This window comes from Pseudophryne corroboree, chromosome 6, assembly GCF_028390025.1.
Source record: "Pseudophryne corroboree isolate aPseCor3 chromosome 6, aPseCor3.hap2, whole genome shotgun sequence".
NCBI lineage: Eukaryota > Metazoa > Chordata > Amphibia > Anura > Myobatrachidae > Pseudophryne > Pseudophryne corroboree.
Genome location: NC_086449.1, coordinates 300,784,492 through 300,803,176, shown reverse-complemented (window position 1 = coordinate 300,803,176; position 18,685 = coordinate 300,784,492). Strand labels below are relative to the sequence as shown.

Genomic DNA, 18,685 nt, shown 5'->3' with positions numbered 1-18,685 from the left:
AGCAGACATTATCCAGTTGGATAAAAATGACTACAAGTCAGGTTTACTTTAAGGCTAAGTTACAGTCGCCTACGTCAGTAATAGCTCATCCCACAGGTTCTGTGGGAATGTCATGATCAGCTGGTCGTGAAGCGTCTACGACGCGGCTACATAGTCTTCAGTGCACACGTGTGTGCGCGTTTACACGTTATGAAACGGTTGCGGCATCAGCATCTAGCTTTGGCCGCCTACTGTTACAGGTGTCAAACAGCTCTCCCGCCCACGAGGGAAGCTTTGGTACGTCCCAAGAGTACTCCAGTGACCCCTAGTGGATGAAAAAGAAAATAGGATTTTGGTACTTACCAGGTAAATCCTTTTCTTTGAATCCATAGGGGGCACTGGACGCCCACCCAGAGCAGTTTTACCTGGGTTGTATTAAGCTCGGAGGAGCTTATGGTAACACATTTTCACCGATTGGTTCAAATTATCAAGTTCTATCGGTTATGGTGTCAACGGTTTAGTTGACAGTAACGTTATGGGTCAACTTTGTGGTTGTCCGTTATGTTATAGGAATTCTCCATTGTCAACCTCTCTATATAGTTCCTGTTCGCTCAGTAAAAAACACTGAGGTCGTACACTGAGGTACTCTGGGATATGGAGGGGTGGAGAGTTCTAAATTTAAATATTCAGTGCCTTTGTTCTGCTAAGCCGTCCATATCCCAAGAGTACTCCAGTGCCCCCTATGGATTCAAAGAAAAGGATTTACCTGGTAAGTACCAAAATCCTATTTTTACTGACCCTGGGGCATATAAAAGACGCTGTCCTATATATGAGGGATGCCCAGAGGGACATTTGCCTACTGGGCTCTAGAATTAATGCAATGTCAATTTCTGCCAGGAGGGTCCTGTGGACTCGGCAGTGGACAGGTGATGCCGACTCCAAAAAGCACATGGAGGTTTTACCTTTATAAGGGTGAGGAATTGTTTGGGGACAGTCTCTCGGACCTAGTTTCCACAGCTACGTCTGGGAAGTCAAAATTTTTGCCATATATTCCCTCACAGCCTAAGAGAGCACCGTATTACAAATGCAGTCCTTTCGATCACAAAGAAGCAAGAAGGTCAGAGGTGCGTCCTTTCTTGCCAGAGGCAGGGGTAGAGGAAAGAAGCTGCACCATACAGCTAGTTCCCAGGAACAGAAGTCCTCCCCGGCTTCCACAGGAGCCAGGAGCGGTGGGGGCGCGTCTCCGAAATTTCAGCCACCAGTGGGTTCGCTCACAGGTGGATCCCTGGGCTCTATAGATTGTGTCTCAGGGATACAAGCTGGAATTCGAAGTGATGCCCCCTCACCGTTACCTCAAGTCGGCCCTGCCAGCTTCCCCCATGGAACGGGAAGTAGTGTTAGCGGCAATTCACATATATCTCCAGCAGGTGGTGGTAAAGGTTCCCCTCCTTCAACAAGGAAGGGGATACTATTCCACAATGTTTGTGGTACCGAAACCGGACGGTTCGGTCAGACCCATATTGAATTTAAAGTCCCTGAACATTTATCTGAAAAGATTCAAGTTCAAAATGGAATCGCTCAGAGCGGTCATTGCAAGCCTGGAAGAGGGGGATTTTATGGTGTCTCTGGACATCAAGGATGCTTACTTGCATGTCCCCATTTATCTACCTCATCAGGAGTACCTCAGATTTGTGGTACAGGACTGTCATTAACAATTCCAGACATTGCCGTTTGGGCTCTACACGGCACCGAGAATATTTACCAAGGTAATGGCGGAAATTATGGTGCTCCTTCGAAAGCAAGGAGTCACAATTATCCCATACTTGGACGATCTCCTCATAAAGGCGAGGTCCAGAGCAGTTGCTGATCAGCGTAGCACACTCTCAGGAAGTGTTGCAACAGCACGGCTGGATTCTGAATATCCCAAAGTCGCAGCTGATTCCTACAACGCGTCTGCCTTTTCTGGGCATGATTCTGGACACAGACCAGAAAGAAGGTGTTTCTCCCGGCGGAGAAGGCTCAGGAGCTCATGACTCTAGTCAGAGTCCTCTTAAAACCGAAACAGGTGTCGGTGCATCGCTGCAGTGCTCACCTTCTCGAGGGCCGCAGGTTCGGCATACAGGACTGGGTCCTGGTGACCACGGATGCGAGCCTCCGAGGATGGGGGGCAGTCACTCAGGGAATAAACTTCCAAGGGTTGTGGTCAAGTCAGGAGGCTTGTCTGCACATAAATATCCTGGAACTAAGGGCCATATACAACGCCCTGAGTCAAGCGGAGCCTCTGCTTCGCAACCAACCGGTGCTGATTCAGTCAGACAACATCACCGCAGTGGCTCATGTAAACCGCCAGGGCGGCACAAGAAGCAGAGTGGCGATGGCGGAAGCCACCAGGATTCTTCGTTGGGCGGAGAATCACGTGCAAGCACTGTCAGCAGTGTTCATTGCGGGAGTGGACAACTGGGAAGCAGACTTCCTCAGCAGGCACGACCTCCACCCGGGAGAGTGGGGACTTCTTCACGAAGTCTTCACTCAGATTACAAATCGATGGGAACTGCCACAGGTGGACATGATGGCGTCCCGCCTCAACAAAAAGCTACAAAGGTATTGCGCCAGGTCAAGAGACCCCCAGGCGATAGCTGTGGACTCACTGGTAACACCGTGGGTGTTCCAGTCGGTCTATGTGTTTCCTCCTCTTCCTCTCATACCCAAGGTGCTGAGAATCGTAAGAAAGAGGAGTGAGAACAATACTCATTGTTCCGGATTGGCCAAGAAGGACTTGGTACCCGGAACTGCAAGAAATGCTCACAGAGGACCCATGGCCTCTGCCTCTCAGACAGGACCTGTTGCAACAGGGGCCCTGTCTGTTCCAAGACTTACCGTGGCTGCGTTTGACGGCATGGCGGTTGAACGCAGGATACTAGCTGAGAAAGGCATTCCGGATGAAGTTATTCCTACGCTGATAAAGGCTAGGAAGGACGTGACAGCAAGACACTATCACCGTATTTGGCGAAAATATGTTGCCTGGTGTGAGGCCAGGAAGGCCCCTACAGAGGAATGCCAGCTGGGCCGGTTCCTACACTTCCTACAGTCTGGAGTGACTATGGGCCTGAAGTTGGGGTCCAGATTTCGGCCCTATCCATTTTCTTTCAAAAGGAACTGGCTTCTCTTCCTGAAGTTCAGACGTTTAAGGGAGTGCTGCATATTCAGCCCCCTTTTGTGGCACCTTGGGATCTCAACGTGGTGTTGGGTTTCCTGAAATCCCACTGGTTTGAGCCACTTAAGACCGTGGAGCTAAAGTATCTCACGTGGAAGGTGGTCATACTATTGGCCTTAGCTTCGGCTAGGCGTGTGTCAGAATTGGCGGCTTTGTCATGTAAAAGCCCCTATCTGGTTTTCCATATGGACAGGGCAGGATTACGGACTCTTCCGCAATTTCTGCCGAAGGTGGTGTCATCTTTTCATTTGAACCAACCTATTGTGGTGCCTGCGGCTACTCGTGACTTGAAAGATTCCAAGTTGCTTGATGTAGTCAGGGCTTTGAAGATCTATGTAGCCAGGACGGCTGGAGTCAGGAAGACTGACTCGCTGTTTATCCTGTATGCATCCAACAAGCTAGGTGCTCCTGCTTCAAAGCAAACCATTGCTCGCTGGATCTGTAGCACGATTCAGCAGGCTCATTCTGCGGCTGGATTGCCGCATCCAAAATCGGTGAAAGCCCATTCCACAAGGAAAGTGGGCTCTTCTTGGGCGGCTGCCCGAGGGGTCTCGGCATTACAGCTGTGCCGAGCAGCTACTTGGTCGGGTTCAAACACATTTGCTAAGTTCTACAAGTTTGATACCCTGGCTGAGGAGGACCTTGTGTTTGCCCATTCGGTGCTGCAGAGTCATCCGCACTCTCCCGCCCGTTTGGGAGCTTTGGTATAATCCCCATGGTCCTTACGGAGTCCCCAGCATCCACTAGGACGTCAGAGAAAATAAGATTTTACTTACCGGTAAATCTATTTCTCGTAGTCCGTAGTGGATGCTGGGCGCCCGTCCCAAGTGCGGACTTTCTGCAATACGTGTACATTGTTATTGCTTAATAAAGGGTTATGTTATGTGGGCATCCATTGTTGATGATCTGTTGTTCATACTGTTGACTGGGTAAGTTTATCACAAGTTATACGGTGTGATTGGTGTGGCTGGTATGAGTCTTACCCTGGATTCCAAAATCCTTTCCTATTGTCAGCTCTTCCGGGCACAGTTTCCTTAACTGAGGTCTGGAGGAGGTGCATAGAGGGAGGAGCCAGTGCACACCAGTAGTACTAAATCTTTCTTAGAGTGCCCAGTCTCCTGCGGAGCCCGTCTATTCCCCATGGTCCTTACGGTGTCCCCAGCATCCACTACGGACTACGAGAAATAGATTTACCGGTGAGTAAAATCTTATTTCTCTGACGTCCTAGTGGATGCTGGGAACTCCGTAAGGTCCATGGAGAATAGACGGGCTCCGCAGGAGACTGGGCACTCTAAAAGAACATTAGGTACTATCTGGTGTGCACTGGCTCCTCCCTCTATGCCCCTCCTACAGACCTCAGTTAGATTTCTGTGCCCGGCCAAGCTGGATGCACACTAGGGGCTCTCCTGAGCTCCTAGAAAGAAAGTATATATGTTAGGTTTTTTATTTTACAGTGAGACCTGCTGGCAACAGGCTCACTGCAACGAGGGACTAAGGGGAGAAGAAGCGAACCCACCTGCTTGCAGCTAGCTTGGGCTTCTTAGGCTACTGGACACCATTAGCTCCAGAGGGATCGACCGCAGGACCCGTCCTTGGTGTTCGTTCCCGGAGCCGCGCCGCCGTCCCCCTTACAGAGCCAGAAGCATGAAGATGGTCCGGAAAATCGGCGGCAGAAGACTTCAGTCTTCACCAAGGTAGCGCACAGCACTGCAGCTGTGCGCCATTGCTCCTCATACACACTTCACACTCCGGTCGCTGGGGGGGGGGGGCGCCCTGAGCAGCAATAAAAACACCTTGGCTGGCAAAATAATCATAATATATAGCCCCAGAGGCTATATATGTGATAATTACCCCTGCCAGAATCCATAAAAAGCGGGAGAAAAGTCCGCGAAAAAGGGGCGGAGCTATCTCCCTCGGCACACTGGCGCCATTTTCTCTTCACAGTGTAGCTGGAAGACAGCTCCCCAGGCTCTCCCCTGTAGTTTTCAGGCTCAAAGGGTTAAAAAGAGAGGGGGGGGGGCACTAAATTTAGGCGCAATATTGTTTATACAAGCAGCTATTGGGGAAAATTCACTCAGTGATAGTGTTTATCCCTACATTATATAGCGCTCTGGTGTGTGCTGGCATACTCTCTCTCTGTCTCCCCTAAGGGCTGTGTGGGGTCCTGTCCTCAGTCAGAGCATTCCCTGTGTGTGTGCGGTGTGTCGGTTCGGCTGTGTCGACATGTTTGATGAGGAGGCTTATGTGGAGGCGGAGCAGATGCCGATAAATGGGATGTCGCCCCCTGTGGGCCGACACCAGAGTGGATGGATAGGTGGAAGGTATTAACCGACAGTGTCAACTCCTTACATAAAAGGCTGGATGACGTAACAGCTATGGGACAGCCGGCTTCTCAGCCCGCGCCTGCCCAGGCGTCTCAAAGGCCATCAGGGGCTCAAAAACGCCCGCTCCCTCAGATGGCAGACAGATGTCGACACAGAGTCTGACTCCAGTGTCGACGAGGTTGAGACATATACACAATCCACTAGGAACATCCGTTACATGATCCCGGCAATAAAAAAAAGTGTTACAAATTTCTGACATTAACCCAAGTACCACTAAAAAAGGGTTTTATGTTTGGGGAGAAAAAGCAGGCAGTGTTTTGTTCTCACATCAAATGAGTGAATGAAGTGTGAAAAAGCGTGGGTTCCCCCGATAAGAAACTGGTCATTTCTAAAAAGTTACTGATGGCGTACCTCTTCCCGCCAGAGGATAAGTTACGCTGGGAGATATCCCCTAGGGTGAATAAGGCGCTCACACGTTTGTCATAAAAGGTGGCACTGCCGTCTTAGGATACGGCCACTTTGAAGGTACCTGCTGATAAAAAGCAGGAGGCTATCCTGAAGTCTGTATTTACACACTCAGGTACTAGACTGAGACCTGCAGATAGTGCTGCTGCAGCGTGGTCTGTAACCCTGTCAAACAGGGATACTATTTTGCGAACATAAGACGTCGTCTTATATATGAGGGATGCACAGAGGGATATTTTGCCGGCTGGCATCCAGAATTAATGCAATGTCCATTCTGTCAGGAGGGTATTAGAGACCCGACACTGGACAGGTGATGCTGACTTTAAAAGGCACATAGAGCCTTATAAGGGTGAGGAATTGTTTGGGGATGGTCTCTGGGACCTCGTATCCACAGCAACAGCTGGGAAGAAAAAATGTTACCTCAGGTTTCCTCACAGCCTAAGAAAGCACTGTATTATCAGGTACAGTCCTTTCGGCTTCAGAAAAGCAAGCGGGTCAAAGGCCCTTCCTTTCTGCACAGAGACGAGGGAAGTGGGAAAAAGCTGCACCAGTCAGCCAGTTCCCAGAATCAAAATTCTTCCCCCGCTTCCTCTGAGTCCACCGCATGACGCGAAGGCTCCACAGGCGTAGCCAGGTACGGTGGGGGGCCGCCTAAAAAATTTCAGCGATTTAGTGGGCTCGCTTACAGGTGGATCCCTGGATCCTTCAAGTAGTATCTCAGGGGTACAGGCTGGAATTCGAGGCGTCTCCCCCCCGCCGTGTCCTCAAATCTGCCTTGCCGACAACTCCCTCAGGCAGGGAGGCTGTGCTAGAGGCAATTCACAAGCTGTATTCCCAGCAGGTGATAGTCAAGGTGCCCCTACTTCAACAAGGACGGGGTTACTATTCCACACTGTTTGTGGTACCGAAACCGGACGGTTCGGTGAGACCCATTTTAAATTTGAAGTCCTTGAACACATACATAAAAAAATTCAAGTTTAAGATGGAATCGCTCAGGGCGGTTATTGCAAGCCTGGAGGAGGGGGATTACATGGTATCCCTGGACATCAAGGATGCTTACCTACATGTCCCCATTTACCATCCTCACCAGGAGTACCTCAGATTTGTGGTACAGGATTGCCATTACCAATTCCAAACGCTGCCGTTTGGACTGTCCACGGCACCGAGAGTATTTACCAAGGTAATGGCAGAAATGATGATACTCCTTCGAAAAAAGGGAGTTTTTAATTATCCCGTACTTGGACGATCTCCTTATAAAGGCGAGGTCCATGGAGCAGTTGTTGGTCGGAGTAGCACTATCTCGGGAAGTGCTACAACAGCACGGATGGATTCTATACATTCCAAAGTCACAGCTGGTTCCTACCACACGCCTGCTGTTCCTGGGGATGGTTCTGGACACAGAACAGAAAAAAAGTGTTTCTCCCGCAGGAGAAAGCCAAGGAGCTGTCATCTCTAGTCAGAGACCTCCTGAAACCAAAACGGGTATCGGTGCATCACTGCACACGAGTCCTGGGAAAAATGGTAGCTTCTTACGAAGCAAAATTCCATTCGGCAGGTTCCATGCAAGAACCTTTTCAGTGGGACCTCTTGGACAAGTGGTCGGAATCGCATTTTCGGATGCATCGGCTGATAACCCTGTCTCCAAGGACCAGGGTATCTCTACTGTGGTGCCTGCAGAGTGCTCATCTTCAAGAGGGCCACAGATTCGGCATACAGGACTGGGTCCTGGTAAACCACGGATGCCAGCCTTCGAGGCTGGGGGGCAGTCACACAGGGAAGAAATTTCCAAGGACTTTGGTCAAGTCAGGAGTCGTTCCTACACATAAATATTCTGGAACTGAGGGCCATTTACAATGCCCTAAGTCTGGCAAGGCCTCTGCTTCAAAACCAGCCGGTACTGATCCAATCAGACAACATCACGGCAGTCGCCCATGTAAACCGACAGGGCGGCACAAGAAGCAGGATGGCGATGGCAGAAGCCACAAGGATTCTCCGATGGGCGGAAAATCACATCTTAGCACTGTCAGCAGTGTTCATTCCGGGAGTGGACAACTGGGAAGCAGACTTCCTCAGCAGACACGACCGACACCCGGGAGAGTGGGGACTTCATCCAGAAGTCTTCCAACTGTTGGTAAACCGTTGGGAAAGGCCACAGGTGGACATGATGGCGTCCCGCCTAAACAAAAAACTAGATATTGCGCCAGGTCAAGGGACCCTCAGACAATAGCTGTGGACGCTCTAGTGACACCGTGGGTGTACCAGTCGGTTTATGTATTCCCTCCTCTGCCTCTCATACCAAAGGTACTGAGAATAATAAGAAAACGAGGAGTAAGAACGATACTCGTGGTTCCGGATGGGCCAAGACGAGCTTGGTACCCAGAACTTCAAGAAATAATATCAGAGGACCCATGGCCTCTACCGCTCAGACAGGATCTGCTACAGCAGGGGCCCTGTCTGTTCCAAGACTTACCGCGGCTGCGTTGGACGGCATGGCGGTTGAATTCCGGATCCTAAAGCAAAAGGGCATTCCGGAGGAAGTCATTCCTACGCTGATAAAAGCCAGGAAAGAAGTAACCGCAAACCATTATCACCGTATTTGGCGAAAATATGTTGCGTGGTGTGAGGCCAGGAAGGCCCCAACAGAGGAATTTCAGCTGGTTCGTTTTCTGCACTTCCTACAGTCAGGAGTGACTATGGGCCTAATTTTGGGTTCCATTAAGGTCCAGATTTCGGCTCTCTCGATTTTCTTCCAGAAAGAACTGGCTTCACTGCATGGAGTTCAGACATTTGTAAAGGGAGTGCTACATATTCAGCCCCTTTTTTGTGCCTTCTGTGGCACCTTGGGATCTCAACGTGGTGTTGAGTTTCTTAAAATCACATTGGTTTGAGCCACTTAAAACTGTGGATTTGAAATATCTCACGTGGAAAGTGGTCATGTTGTTGGCCTTGGCTTCGGCCAGGCGTGTGTCAGAATTGGCGGCTTTGTCATGTAAAAGCCCTTATCTGATTTTCCATATGGATAGGGCAGAATTGAGGACTCGTCCCCAGTTTCTCCCTAAGGTGGTATCAGCTTTTCACTTGAATCAACCTAATGTAGTGCCTGCGGCTACTAGGGACTTGGAAGATTCCAAGTTACTGGACGTAGTCAGGGCCTTAAAAATTTATATTTCCAGGACGGCTGGAGTCAGGAAAACTGACTCGTTTTTTATCCTGTAGGCACCCAACAAAATAGGTGCTCCTGCTTCTAAGCAGACTATTGTTCGCTGAATTTGTAGCACAATTCACCTGGAGCATTCTGCGGCTGGATTGCCGCATCCTAAATCAGTAACAGCCCATTCCAGGAGGAAAGTGGGCTCATCTTGGGCGGCTGCCCGAGGGGTCTCGGCTTTACAACTTTGCCGAGCTGCAACTTGGTCAGGGGCAAACACGTTTGCTAAATTCTACAAATTTGATACCCTGGCTGAGGAGGACCTTGAGTTCTCTCATTGGGTGCTGCAGAGTCATCCGCACTCTCCCGCCCGTTTGGGAGCTTTGGTATAATCCCCATGGTCCTTACGGAGTTCCCAGCATCCACTAGGACGTCATAGAAAATAAGATTTTACTCACCGGTAAATCTATTTCTCGTAGTCCGTAGTGGATGCTGGGCGCCCATCCCAAGTGCGGATTGTCTGCAATACTTGTATATAGTTATTGCCTAACTAAAGGGTTATTGTTGAGCCATCTGTTGAGAGGCTCAGTTATATTTCATACTGTTAACTGGGTATAGTATCACGAGTTATACGGTGTGATTGGTGTGGCTGGTATGAGTCTTACCCGGGATTCAAAATCCTTCCTTATTGTGTCCGCTCTTCCGGGCACAGTATCCTAACTGAGGTCTGGAGGAGGGGCATAGAGGGAGGAGCCAGTGCACACCATATAGTACCTAATCTTTCTTTTAGAGTGCCCAGTCTCCTGCTGAGCCCGTCTATTCCCCATGGTCCTTACGGAGTTCCCAGCATCCACTACGGACTACGAGAAATAGATTTACCGGTGAGTAAAATCTTATTTTTTTACTTCACTTTGTGGTGAATTGGGAGCAGTTTTGTGTTTATGACCTCTCATGATCATCTGTGGACATTGCATGGTATATTAGATATGTAGAACCTGCACCTCTTGATTTAATTTGGAAAATTCATCTTTAACACATTTCAGGGTTTATCATGCACTGTGACATGTGAAGTACATTTTTCATAGTAATTGTAGTATGATTCTGCCCACAGCCCAGTTTTCCCTATAACATATATGTTCAGAAAAGTGTGACAGTTTGTGTAATGTTAATGTGTGGTTTGCTTGTTTGTGCATAGTGTAGGAAACGGTCTTACACCTTTAACACCACCACTTCGAACCGGGTTAACCCTGGTTTTGGCTCGGTGGGAAAGGGGTCCAGTTATCTGGAATCTAACTCTGGTAGCTTGCAGGGTTGATCCTGGGAAGGCCCACTGTTAAGGGGCAGTGTGAACTAGTAACCCCGGTCATGTGATCTGGGTCCTGTTCACAACATAGGGAGATACTCCTCTCTGGCACTTGAGAGGGGTTGGCTATGAATACAGATGCCGGGATTCTGACCACCAGAATGCTAGCGGGGGCAAGCGCAACGAAACCCTTTGTGGCCTTGGTGGTCACTGTGTTCACCACAGATTGTATTCCCACTCTATGGGGTCAATTCAATTCGGCAACTTATGAATAGCGCCGGGAATTAGCTCCCGACGCTATTCAATTCAGCTCCAGTTAAGTCGGCGATGTCCCGTTCTCGCCGACTAAACAGGTTGAATTGTCGGGAGAACGGGCATTCTCCGACTTAACTCCCCGGCGCGAGGCTGATTCCCGACAGAATCAGCCTCGCGCCGGCCGCGAGGCAGCACTTTTGTCGGGTTTCTTCTCTCATCCCCCGGGGATGAGAGAAGAATTCCCGACAATTGCGGGTAACTAGCGGCTGAATTGAATACCGTCGGGAGCTAATTCCCGGCGCTATTCACAAGTTGCCGAATTGAATTGACCCCTATGGGTGTTGTGGACAGCGACAAGTGGGAATAGCTGTGGTCAGGATCCCGGCATCTGTATTCTGACTGTCGGGATCCCGACCGCATCCCCTTGGGAGATGTTTTCAAGATGCTGGCAGACCAATTTCAATGCAGCAGTGTAAATGGTGCAAACCTGGGTCAGAGCTGAGGTCTGAAAGGGGTCTGACCTGGGATTTTGAACACTTAGGATTTTGGTGTGAAAGCGGTGTTCGTATTTTGATTTTATATTTTTGGTTCTTTTAGAAAGAACAACCAAAAATCACCTGTACGTTACACCACCATATATACCTCACATTATAAAACCCCTATCTGCTTTAAAGTGGCACGGACAATTTTTTTTAGGACCTTTTTTATTTTATTTGAAAAACAAAAAAAAGTTTCCTTTTTCTGGTGTGGTTTAACTGACATCCTCTGGATAAAACATCTATATTTCTCTATCGTCCTAGTGGATGCTGGGGTTCCTGAAAGGACCATGGGGAATAGCGGCTCCGCAGGAGACAGGGCACAAAAAGTAAAGCTTTACGATCAGGTGGTGTGTACTGGCTCCTCCCCCTATGACCCTCCTCCAAGCCTCAGTTAGATTTTTGTGCCCGGCCGAGAAGGGTGCAATCTAGGTGGCTCTCCTAAAGAGCTGCTTAGAAAAGTTTAGCTTAGGTTTTTTATTTTACAGTGAGTCCTGCTGGCAACAGGATCACTGCAACGAGGGACTTAGGGGAGAAGAAGTGAACTCACCTGCGTGCAGGATGGATTGGCTTCTTGGCTACTGGACATCAGCTCCAGAGGGACGATCACAGGTACAGCCTGGATGGTCACCGGAGCCTTGCCGCCGGCCCCCTTGCAGATGCTGAAGTAAGAAGAGGTCCAGAATCGGCGGCAGAAGACTCCTCAGTCTTCTAAAGGTAGCGCACAGCACTGCAGCTGTGCGCCATTTTCCTCTCAGCACACTTCACACGGCAGTCACTGAGGGTGCAGGGCGCTGGGAGGGGGGCGCCCTGGGAGGCAAATGAAAACCTATTTTGGCTAAAAATACCTCACATATAGCCTCCGGAGGCTATATGGAGATATTTAACCCCTGCCAGAACCCGTTAAGAGCGGGAGACGAGGCCGCCGAAAAAGGGGCGGGGCCTATCTCCTCAGCACACAGCGCCATTTTCCCTCACAGAAAGGCTGGAGGGAAGGCTCCCAGGCTCTCCCCTGCACTGCACTACAGAAACAGGGTTAAAACAGAGAGGGGGGGCACTAATTTGGCGTTAGAAATATATAATAAAGATGCTATAAGGGAAAACACTTATATAAGGTTGTCCCTATATAATTATAGCGTTTTTGGTGTGTGCTGGCAAACTCTCCCTCTGTCTCTCCAAAGGGCTAGTGGGTCCTGTCCTCTATCAGAGCATTCCCTGTGTGTGTGCTGTGTGTCGGTACGTGTGTGTCGACATGTATGAGGACGATGTTGGTGAGGAGGCGGAGCAATTGCCTGTAATGGTGATGTCACTCTCTAGGGAGTCGACACCGGAATGGATGGCTTATTTAGGGAATTACGTGATAATGTCAACACGCTGCAAGGTCGGTTGACGACATGAGACGGCCGACAAACAATTAGTACCGGTCCAGACGTCTCAAAAACACCGTCAGGGGTTTTAAAACGCCCGTTTACTTTAGTCGGTCGACACAGACAGGGACACTGAATCCAGTGTCGACGGTGAATAAACAAACGTATTCCTTATTAGGGCCACACGTTAAAGGCAATGAAGGAGGTGTTACATATTTCTGATACTACAAGTACCACAAAAGAGGGTATTATGTGGGATGTGAAAAAACTACCGTAGTTTTTCCTGAATCAGATAAATTAAATAAAGTGTGTGATGATGCGTGGGTTCCCCCCGATAGAAAATTAGGGGCGGTATACCCTTTCCCGCCAGAAGTTAGGGCGCGTTGGGAAACACCCCTTAGGGTGGCTAAGGCGCTCACACGCTTATCAAAACAAGTGGCGGTACCGTCTATAGATAGGGCCGTCCTCAAGGACCAGCTGACAGGAGGCTGGAAAATATCATAAAAAGTATATACACACATACTGGTGTTATACTGCGACCAGCGATCGCCTCAGCCTGGATGTGCAGAGCTGGGGTGGCTTGGTCGGATTCCCTGACTAAAAATATTGATACCCTTGACAGGGACAGTATTTTATTGACTATAGAGCATTTAAAGGATGCATTTCTATATATGCGAGATGCACAGAGGGATATTTGCACTCTGGCATCAAGAGTAAATGCGATGTCCATATCTGCCAGAAGATGTTATGGACACGACAGTGGTCAGGTGATGCAGATTCCAAACGGCACAAAGGTGTATTGCCGTATAAAGGAAGAGGAGTTATTTGGGGTCGGTCCATCGGACCTGGTGGCCACGGCAACTGCTGGAAAATCCACCGTTTTTACCCTAAGTCACATCTCTGCAGAAAAAGACACCGTCTTTTCAGCCTCAGTCCTTTCGTCCCTATAAGATCATATCTGCCCAAGGATAGAGGAAAGGGAAGAAGACTGCAGCAGGCAGCCCATTCCCAGGAACAGAAGCGTTCCACCGCTTCTGACAAGTTCTCAGCATGGCGCTGAGACCGTACAGGACCCCTGGATCCTACAAGTAGTATCCCAGGGGTACAGATTGGAATGTCGAGACGTTTCCCCTTCGCAGGCTCCTGAAGTCTGCTTTACCAAGGTCTCCCTCCGACAAGGAGGCAGTATGGGAAAAAATTCACAAGCTGTATTCCCAGCAGGTGATAATTAAATTACCTCTCCTACTACAAGAAAAGGGGTATTATTCCACACTATATTGTGGTACTGAAGCCAGAAGGCTAGGTGAGACTTATTCTAAAAAAATTTTGAACACTTACAAAGGTTCAAATCAAGATGGAGTCACTCAGAGCAGTGATAACGAACCAGGAAGAAGGGGACTATATAGTGTCCCGGGACATCAGGGATGCTTACCTCTATGTCCCAAATTTGCCCTTCTCACTAAGGGTACCTCAGGTTCGTGGTGCAGAACTGTCACTATCAGTTTCAGACGCTGCCGTTTGGATTGTCCACGGCACCCCGGGTCTTTACCAAGGTAATGGCCGAAATGATGATTCTTCTTCGAAGAAAAGGCGTCTTAATTATCCCTTACTTGGACGATCTCCTGATAAGGGCATAGTCCAGGGAACAGTTGGAGGTCGGAGTAGCACTATCTCGGATACTGCTACAACAGCACGGGTGGATTCTAAATATTCCAAAATCGCAGCTGATCCCGACGACACGTCTGCTGTGCCTAGGGATGATTCTGGACACAGTCCAGAAAAAGGTGTTTCTCCCGGAAGAGAAAGCCAGGGAGTTATCCGAGCTAGTCAGGAACCTCCTAAAAACAGTGCATCATTGCACAAGGGTCCTGGTAAAAATGGTGGCTTCCTACGAAGCAATTCCATTCGGCAGATTTCACGCAAGAACTTTTCAGTGGGATCTGCTGGACAAATGGTCCGGATCGCATCTTCAGATGCATCAGCGGATAACCCTATATCCAAGGACAAGGGTGTCTCTCCTGTGGTGGTTATAGAGTGCTCATCTTCTAGAGGGCCGCAGATTCGGCATTCAGGATTGGATGCTGGTGACCACGGAGCCCAGCCCGAGAGGCTGGGGAGCAGTCACACAAGGAAAAAATTTCCAGGGAGTGTGATCAAGTCTGGAGACTTTTCTCCACATAAATATACTGGAGCTAAGGGTAAATTTATAATGCTCTAAGCTTAGCAAGACCTCTGCTTCAAGGTCAGCCGGTATTGATCCAGTGGGAAAAAAATCACGGCAGTCGCCCACGTAAACAGACAGGGCGACACAAGAAGCAGGAGGGCAATGGCAAAAACTGCAAGGACTTTTCGCTGGGCGGAAAATCATGTGATAGCACTGTCAGCAGTGTTTCATCCCGGGAATGGAAACTGGGAAGCAGACTTCCTCAGCAGGCACGACCTCCACCCGGGAGAGTGGAAACTTCATCGGGAAGTTTTTTCCACATGATTGTAAACCGTTGGGAAATACCAAAGGTGGACATGATGGCGTCCCGTCTGAACAAAAAACGGGACAGGTATTGCGCCAGGTCAAGAGACCCTCAGGCAATAGCTGTGGACGTTCTGGTAACACCGTGGGTGTACCAGTCGGTGTATGTGTTCCCTCCTCTGCTTCTCATACCTAAGGTACTGAGAATTATAAGACGTAGAGGAGTAAGAACTATACTCATGGCTCCGGATTGGCCAAGAAGGACTTGGTACCCGGAACTTCAAGAGATGCTTACAGAGGTCTTATGGCCTCTGCTGCTAAGAAGGGATTTGCTTCAGCAAGTACCATGTCTGTTCCAAGACTTACCGCAGCTGCGTTTGTCGGCATGGCGGTGGAACGCCGGATCCTAAGGGAAAAAGGCATTCCGGAAGAGGTCATTCCTACCCTGGTCAAAGCCAGAAAGGAGGTGACCGCACAACATTATCACCACATGTGGCGAAAATATGTTGCGTGGTGTGAGGCCAGGATGGCCCCACAAAGAAATTTCAACTCGGTCGTTTCCTGCATTTCCTGCAAACAGGAGTGTCTATGGGCCGCAAATTGGGGTCCATTAAGGTTCAAATTTCGGCCCTGTCGATTTTCTTCCAGAAAGAATTGGCTTCAGTTCCTGAAGTCCAGAAGTTTGTCAAGGGAGTATTGCATATACAACCCCCTTTTGTGCCTCCAGTGGCACTGTGGGATCTCAACGTAGTTCTGGGATTCCTCAAATCACATTGGTTTAAAACCAGTCAAATCTGTGGATTTGAAGCATCTCACATGAAAAGTGACCATGCTCTTGGCCCTGGCCTGGACCAGGCGAGTGTCAAATTGGTGGTTTTTTCTCAAAAAAGCCCATATCTGTTTGTCCATTCGGACAGGGCAGAGCTGCGGACTCGTCCCCAGTTCTCTCCCTAAGGTGGTGTCAGTGTTTCACCTGAACCAGCTTATTGTGGTGCCTTGCACCTACTAGGGACTTGGAGGACTCCAAGTTGCTAGATGTTGTCAGGGCCCTGAAAATATGTTCCAGGACGGCTGGAGTCAGGAAAACTGACTTGCTGTTATCCTGTATGCACCCAACAAACTGGGTGCTCTTGCTTCTAAGCAGACTATTGCTAGTTGGATGTGTAATACAATTCAGCTTGCACATTCTGTGGCAGGCCTGCCACAGCCAAAATATGTAAATGCCCATTCCACAAGGAAGGTGGGCTCATCTTGGGCGGCTGCCCGAGGGGTCTCGGCTCTACAACTTTGCCGAGCGGTTATTTAGTCAGGGGCAAACACGTTTGTAAAATCCTACAAATTTGATACCCTGGCTAAGGAGGACCTGGAGTTCTCTCATTCGGTGCTGCAGAGTCATCCGCACTCTCCCGCCCGTTTGGGAGCTTTGGTATTATCCCCATGGTCCTTTCAGGAACCCCAGCATCCACTAGGACGATAGAGAAAATAAGAATTTACTTACCGATAATTCTATTTCTCGGAGTCCGTAGTGGATGCTGGGCGCCCATCCCAAGTGCGGATTGTCTGCAATACTTGTACATAGTTACAAAAATCGGGTTATTATTGTTGTGAGCCATCTTTTCAGAGGCTCCGCTGTTATCATACTGTTAACTGGGTTCAGATCACAGGTTGTACAGTGTGATTGGTGTGGCTGGTATGAGTCTTACCCGGGATTCAAAATCCTTCCTTATTGTGTACGCTCGTCCGGGCACAGTACCTAACTGAGGCTTGGAGGAGGGTCATAGGGGGAGGAGCCAGTACACACCACCTGATCGTAAAGCTTTACTTTTTGTGCCCTGTCTCCTGCGGAGCCGCTATTCCCCATGGTCCTTTCAGGAACCCCAGCATCCACTACGGACTCCGAGAAATAGAATTATCGGTAAGTAAATTCTTATTTAAAATATGTAGTTTTAAAAAGTTTCATAGGTAACTTCCATAGGCTGTGCTACTATACAACTGTGCATGCTCTGCCACAGGTGCTCTGTTAGGGGAGACTGAGATTTATAGTTCCACAGCTGGAGTGCTGCTGGTTGCTCTTTTACCTGCCACTCTTCGTACAGAATTGGAAATCAAACCACACAGTGTTCACTGATTCTTAATATGGGAAAGCTTTGCACATAATCCAAAAACATAATTCTCAAGCACCAACTTTGAGAATGGGCAACTCCACTTCATAAACCAAAAGTATGAAGGACAGACAGTTTATTAAAACAGTGGCATTTATTTATTAGAGCCATGAAATACAGATGTAGCAGCGCTTAGCTTTGCCACCAGATATCCTAGTCGCAACAAAACTAATGCAGCTAGTGTGCCTGTGAGGCACACGTCCATAGGAATGCATAGAGGCTGCCAATAATCGCTGTCCGGCGTAGTACGTCAAACCCGCGTCAACTATGCCCGAGCCATGGGATAGAGGACGCTGGCTACATCTGTACATGTAAAGATTAGTCGATTTTTGGAGACCGGTTATTTCTACTTTACATCTAAAAACTTTGTATAAAGACGACACTATCCTAGTACTTAACTATGTATGGGAAGATTCAGCTATCCACGAATTGAGTAGCAGTCCTTTCACTCCAGAGGTGCGAACAGGAATGAGCGTGAACTGCGGCATTTTACCCATCTGAACAGACTCAACCCAAGGCTAATTAAACCTACTCCATTTGGGTGTAATAATTTAGGGATAATGCCCTCTGTCAACACTTTGAATATGATTACTAGTACGTTTTCCTGCTGACAAACTTGAAGCACCTAAATAGATGATACAATGTGTTTGGGGACTTAATGAGTGAGATTTTAAAGGAGAAAATCTGTATTTAAGAGACTACCAAATACTCCCGCAACACCTTTAAAAAGCTACCACTGCACAGAGGCTTAAAGATATTATGCACAAAAGATTGATTAACGTCCACCCAACCTTTCAAAACTTGTCATTGGCCACTGATTACAATATTGCCCGCATCTACTCCAACCTTCTATGTACTCCCATGAAGGCTTTGAACTGAGTGGTGGTGGTTTTTTACATGGGGCCTGATTCATGTTTGTAAGTAAAGAAGAAAAACAAGCAACTGTGCAAAACCATGTTGCACTGCAGGTGGGGCAGATGTAACATGCAGATTTAGTCTTTGGGTGTGGCGTAATCAAAATGAAATCTAAACTGCAGTGTAAATATAAAGTGGGCTACATACAAAAGCAGCCAGTATTTGCTCTGCACAGAAAAAAAATCTAATTGTATGTGCTCCCCGTGCATGGCAACATGGTTTCTTTCAGATAGTGCTGGTTTGGATTTAATTGTTTTTTAATGCCAAAATTAACGCACGTTCAGTTTTATCCAGATTTTTTTTTTATTGGCTATCCAAAACATGTGACATCCGAGAGCCAATAAGATGTCCTTTTTGAGATCCGGGTAAAATTATTATTAGTTACTAATATAGCGCACACGTATTCCGCAGCGCTTTAACTGCGCTTTTTTGTAAATCCGAACTAACACATCTCTAGTTCCAGACAGTTACTGCTTTTTTTTTTTTTTTTTTTTTTTTTTTTTTGCTGTACTTCCTCAGGCCCATCATTTTTAGGGACTGGATTATCTGA

At 48.3% G+C, this 18,685-nt stretch overlaps 1 protein-coding gene across 5 annotated transcripts in view; it reads left to right on the top strand.

Moving 5' to 3' along the window:
- SLTM (SAFB like transcription modulator) overlaps positions 1–18,685 on the top strand; it is a 312,645-nt gene that overhangs the window by 210,851 nt on the left and 83,109 nt on the right. The gene's annotated exons all lie outside the window — the stretch shown is intronic.